At 42.2% G+C, this 6,432-nt stretch overlaps 1 pseudogene; it reads left to right on the top strand.

Annotated features, from left to right (window-relative positions):
- Positions 1-667: 667 nt before the first annotated feature.
- LOC140711762 (large ribosomal subunit protein uL23 pseudogene) lies at positions 668-1,377 on the top strand (annotated as a pseudogene).
- The last annotated feature ends 5,055 nt before the right edge of the window (positions 1,378-6,432 follow it).

Raw genomic sequence — 6,432 nt, forward strand, 5'->3', positions numbered from 1 at the left:
AGTACACTCGCCTGCCACCGTGCCCAGCTAATTTTTTGTATTTTTAGTGGAGACATGGTTTCACCGTGTTAGCCAGGATGGTCTCGATCTCCTGAAGTCATGATCCACCCATCTTGGCCTCCCAAAGTGCTGGGATTGTAGGCATGAACCACTGTGCCTGGCTTGTTTCTAGTAGTTTTATTTACGTATATTGATTATAATTTTAATACTTTTATTTTCCAGAGAAAACTAAGACATAGACCGTTTTAAACTGTCATATGTTAGCATTCTGTAGTAGATTAGAAAATGTATGAGTATACCATCTCCCAACATCAGGATGTGTTTTCTCATAGTACATATGTTTCTCATAGTACACAGTACAGTGTCGTTGTTTCTCATAGTACGTAGTACAGTGTGGTAGGCAAAAACATGTTTATTAAGAGGCCAAAATATCTAGTTTCTCTGTAAAAATAAGAAGCGAAAAGTATATAAACTTGAATTACTTATGTCCAGTAATTAATGTTTTAGTATTGTATCTTATTTATAAATGATCTAGATATTTAATGGAAATATTTTACTTAGCTTAACTTTAAGGTTAAAAATTACCAAAAGTATTTTGGAAACTACTATTAGGCAGATTTACTGTAAAAAACTTATTATTGAAATAATGGTTTTCACTTTTCACAACATGGCACCAAAAGCGAAGAAGGAAGCTCCTGCCCCTCCTAAAGCCCAAGCCAAACCAAAGGCTTTAAAGGCCAAGAAGGCAGTGTTGAAATGTGTCCACAGACTCCCAAAAAAAGAAGATTTGCACCTCACTCACCTTCCAGCGTCCCAAGACACTGCAACTCCGGAGGCAGCCCAGATATCCTGGGAAGAGCGCCCCCCGGAGAAACAAGCTTGACCACCATGCTATCATCAAGTTTCCACTGACCACTGAGTCAGCCATGAAGAAGATAGAAGACAATAACACGCTTGTGTTCACTGTTGATGTTAAAGCCAACAAGCACCAGATCAAACAGACTGTGAAGAAGCTCTGGGACATGGATGTGGCCACGGTCAACATCCTGATTCAGCCTGATGGAGAGAAGAAGGCATATGTTTGACTGGCTCCTGATTACGATGCTTTGGATGTTGCCAACAAACTTGGGATCATCTAAACTGAGTCCTGCTGGCTGATTCTAAATAGATGTATATCTTTTCACCATAAAAAAGAGGAAATACGTTTTTCATAAAAATGACGATTTAAAATCTTAAAGCTTATAGATTTGATTCTAATTATCTAGTAAGTATAATATTAGCTTCTTGTAAGCACTCAAGCAGAATAGAAACTTGTTTGTTGGCCAGGCACGGTGGTTCACACCTGTAATCCCAGCACTTTGGGAGGCCGAGGTGGGCGGATCATGAGGTCAGGAGATCAAGACCATCCTGGCTAACACTGTGGAACCCTGTCTCTACTAAAAATACAAAAAAAATTAACTGGGCGTGGTGGCAGGCGCCTGTAGTCCCAGTTACTTGGGAGGCTGAGGCAGGAGAATGGCGTGAACCCAGGAGGTGGAGCCTTCAGTGAGCTGAGATCGCACCACTGCACCCCAGCCTGGGTGACAGAGAGAGACTACATCTCAAAAAAAAAAAAAAAAAAAGAAAAGAAAAGAAACTTGTTTGTTTTTTATTTAATAGTGATAACTCTGAAGACATAGTTGTTTTATTACACAAAAAATATTAAATTTATCTTATGTAACTAAATTGTATCCAAATTGCGTTAACTTGAAAAACATTTGGATCAGTTCCTATATTTCTAGGAGTTTGGGGAATATTTATTTATAAATGATTATTTTTTTCCAAGCTAAGTTAGAATAGAACACTTTTAGAGGATTTTATAAATGAATTTTGCAATGCTACATTTCTACTCATTGAATTACAAGTTCTCAGGCATCCCAAATGATTAACAAAATGGAGATTTCTAGGGCTTCTGTGGGAGAGTATGGAAGGTCTTTTTGAACTTTTTAAAGTTGTCAAATGAAGAATGATGAGCTTCATAAATTCGGAAAGGAGAGATTTCATTATGTTTTTGTTTTTTTGAGTTGGAGTTTCACTCTCGTTGCCAAACTGGAGTGCAGTGGAGTGATCTTGGCTCACTGCAGGCTGCACCTCCTAGGTTCAAGCGATTATCCTGCCTCATCCTCCCAAGTAGCTGGGACTACAGGCATGCGCCACCATGCCCAGCTAATTTTTGTATTTTTAGTAGAGACGGGGTTTCACCATGTTGGCCAGGATGGTCTCGATCTCTTGGTCTCAGGTGATCCACCCACCTCGGCTTCCCAAAGTGCTTTGATTACAGGCATGAGCCACTGCACCCAGTGAGAGATTTATTTCCTATAAAGGGTTGCAGTCTGCAGGATAGTCCTGACAGGCTAGGAAGCATAACCTCCAGCCAGAAGTCAGAAACAGACACTTCAAGGGAGAGGTAAAGGAAATAGTAATTTATACTGAGTGGCGTGGCCAAATACACATATTTAATAAGCTCTAGGAGGAGTCATGCATATTTCTGAAAGGAGAAATGCATGCATGCACAATTGATTTTCTTGCTCCTTCATGGGTCCAATGTACAAAAAAATGGCAGTGTTAGCATGATCCCAGGGTGGAGTTTGCAGCCCTCTGACATTAAAAGGTGAAACACAGGATATGAAAATTCGCTCTGTGCATCCTGTGTACGCTGTCCAGAACCTCTCCATCATGGGTGGTCTCTTATCAGGCAAGAGAGGAGAGGCAGCTTCAGGCAGTTGGTTGAAATCAGTGGTGGAGTCTTTTGAAAGGCTTGTTTCTGTTAAAGCCTTAGGGAAGAAAGCCTCATCATGGTTAGCAAAGGAGGGGGTATAACGAGGTGTATCTGATCTCTGTCATCCCATCCTGCCCAACTTGTAATAGGGGAGGAAAAATAATTTTCTCTGTACCTTTATGGAATTCTAAGGTGGGACCCTCTTAAATCCGAGAACTGAGTTTTGAAAGTCACTCTGGGATCCCCTCAGCCAAGAGTGGGTCTGTTCAGTCATTTGGGAGCTTACGATTTCATTTTCATTTATCAGTGCTAATGGGAATGAGTAAGCTGTCTTTCTGGCAGCTGAATTTGAAAGAAACTCCTTGGACGGGGTTAATGACAGCTGTATTTTCTGGGAGCTCTGCTATAATTAGATTAAGTAAGTTCTGGTAAGATTTCTTTCTTTATCTTCAGTATCTCAAATGTTTTCATTTAAATAATCTTTATAACAACTCTTTTTTTTTGAGACAGAGTCTTGCTCTGTTGCCCAGGCTGGAGTGCAGTGGCACAATCTTGGCTCACTGCAAGCTCCACCTCCCAGGTTTATGCCATTCTCCTGCCTCAGCCTCCTGAGTAGCTGGGACTACAGGTGCTCACCACCGTACCCGGCTAATTTTTTTTGTATTTTTTTTTAGTAGAGATGAGGTTTCACCATGTTAGCCAGTATGGTCTCGATCTCCTGACCTCGTGATCCACCTGCCTCGGCCTCCCAAAGTGCTGGGATTACAGGCATGAGCTACTGTGCCTGGTCCATATGACAACTCTTGATGTCTGAGTGGGTTCCCACACTGTCATCTGTTGTAAGAGTTTCTCCTTCCTTTTTTTCCTTTGGTCATTATGAATAGGGCTTCTGTACATAATTGCGTGGTAGCTTTTGTTTGGAAATAATATCAAAGTAGCTGTCAAAATACTTATGAATGTGATTTTTGGATTGTAAGGTGAGACTTGTTTAACTTTGGGAAAAACTGCCCAACTTGTAATAGGGGAGGAAAAATAATTTTCTCTCTACCTTTGCGGAATTCTTAGATGGGACCCTCTGTAACAAATTACAGATTAAAATGAGGAAAAAGTAAACAAGTTTAAAAATATGTATAGCTTATGGATGCATGGGAGATACTCAGGGAAAAATGAGTAAATCCCCAACAGGTGACTCTCAATTGAAGCGTAAATGCTATCTTCAACTTAAAGAAAGATTTGAGGCTCAGTAGTGGGGAGGTAACAAGCAAAAGCACAGTAGACGAGGGTAAGTTTTCTTATACACACTTAACTCCATGCGTTCTCTGTTGGTAAGACTCTTTAGTGATTTAGTCATCCTTCTCTTCTTGGTTGGTGCCGAGAGAGAGAGAGAGAGAGAGAGAGAGAGAGAGAGAGAGATCTTTTAAATGGGGATTTCTTTCATAGATGTAAATTTTCCTTACACAAGGGTAACTTCTACTCTGTTTTGAGAACTTCCTTTTTTAGCATTTTTTGAAAGTAATCAGCTCAGAGTAATTCTTATGCCAAAGGACATATTTTGGGGTGGCATATTCTGGTTTTCTAGCATCATATTTTGGGGTGGCATATTCTGGTCTTACACACTGTCTTCCACCAGCAATGAAAAGAGTTCTTGTTTTTCCTCCAGCAATTTGTCATTTTTTTAGAGTTTAGCAGTTCTAATAGATATAGACCAGCTGTGGTATCTCACTGTAGTTTTGAGTTCTCTAGTACGTTGAGCATCTTTTTGTATGTTTACTTGCCATCTGCAGATTGTCTTTGGTGAGGTGTCTGTTGAGAACTGTGTGCATTTCTAATTGAGCTGTTTAACTTATTGTTTAGTTTCAAGAATTTTGTATATATTTTGAATACAAATTCTCAGATCTGTATTTTGCAAATTTTTTTTTCAATATGTGGCTTGTCTTTTTGTTCCTTTAACAAGGTCTTTTCCAGAGTATAAACTGTAAATATTAAGAAATCCACATTGTCATTTCTTCTGTGTATATCAACCTTGTGTGTCATTTGTTAAAATTCATTACCAAACCCAAAGGCACATAGCTTTTCTTTCATAGTTTCTTCTAGAAATTGTACAGTTTTGCATTTTTAGTGTAAGGATGATTTTGAGTGATTATTTGTGTAAGTTGTAAAGTTTTCATCTACATGCATATCATTTCCTATGGTTTCCAATAATCCAATAATCACTATTTTTGGGAAAGACACAGGGTAGTGGGCGCTGTTACAGCAGATAGATGGCTAGACATGAACAGGAGGGGCAGCTCCTGAAAAAGGGAAAGTCTGGGAAGGCTCACCCAGAGGGACCACCAAAAATTCACATTTAGTGGCATCTGTAATGCTGGAGTGGATGGGCACTTGTCAATTGTGGGTAGGAGGGAGAAGAGGTACCTATGCAGAAAGAAACACCCTAGAAATCCTCTTAAGATGCCCCAGTCATCATTCAGTCTGCAGTAATAATATCACAATATTGGTAGCTACATGCTGATAAGGACAAAGGGGACATTATTAAAAGAAACCTGGCACCATAAGTACAGATTAGGGCAGAGAAGCACATTGAAAAGAGATAGACGCAGTAGGTCCAAATGTGACCACTGTCAGTCTGCCTGGGATGGTGGGAAGGAGCCCGGAGCCAGAGTGGATTCGGATTGATCCCCACACACGTGCCTCATCTAACAGTGAGGAGGTCCCACAAGCCTAAGTGGGGCAAGTCGGGGACCTAAGGCAGTAGCAGGAAAACCAGACAAAGAAAACAGGGGGAGACTTGAGACAGAGGCAGGAATGTGAAGAAGTCCAAAATAAAATTCCCTGCACAGGACTCTCAGGCTGCTTTCCTGCACGATCATCCTACTCCTATTTTTCTACAATAAGTTCTTTTTTTTTTTTTTTTTTTTGAGACGGAGTCTTCTTGCTCTGTCGCCCAAGCTGGAGTGCAGTGGTGCGATCCTGGCTCACTGCAAGCTCCGCCTCCTGGGTTCACACCATTCTCCTTCCCCAGCCTCCCGAGTAGCTGGGACTACAAGCGCCTGCCACCGCGCCCGGCTCATTTTTTGTATTTTTAGTAGAGATGGGGTTTCACCGTGGTCTCGATCTCCTGACCTTGTGATCCGCCCACCTCGGCCTCCCAAAGTGCTGGGATTACAGGCGTGAGCCACTGCGCCCGGCCTACAATAAGTTCTTCACACCGTATTTTTTTCAATGAAGTTATCTGCCATCTTTGTATTGCCTCTTGGTGAAAATCTTTCTTCCAAGTTAGACAAGAACCGGGACATCAATTTCCAGAACCAATGGCACTTAATAACTGGCGCTCTGACTTTAAGCGGTGCAGGAGGCGGCCTTTAGGGGGCGCCAGCCGTCACACCTGGAGCAAGAGGGCCCTGCACACTCCCCATCTGCCTGCAAGTATTGTGCTGCGAGGACACTGCCAGCAAGAGGGCCCGGCAGTGTCCCCAGCTTCCAGCAGGGGGCGTACGACGAGTATACTGTAAGCAAGAGGATCCGGCAGTGTCCTTAGCTGCCAGCAGGTGGCGTACGGGCACCACACCATGAGCAAGAGGACCCTGCAGTGTCCTTGTTGGCAGCAGGGGGCGTGCTGCTACCCCACTGTGAACAAGAGGATCCTGTAGTGCCCCCAGCGGCCAGAAGGGGGC

The sequence above is a fragment of the Chlorocebus sabaeus genome, chromosome 5, assembly GCF_047675955.1.
Source record: "Chlorocebus sabaeus isolate Y175 chromosome 5, mChlSab1.0.hap1, whole genome shotgun sequence".
Taxonomy (NCBI): Eukaryota; Metazoa; Chordata; class Mammalia; order Primates; family Cercopithecidae; genus Chlorocebus; species Chlorocebus sabaeus.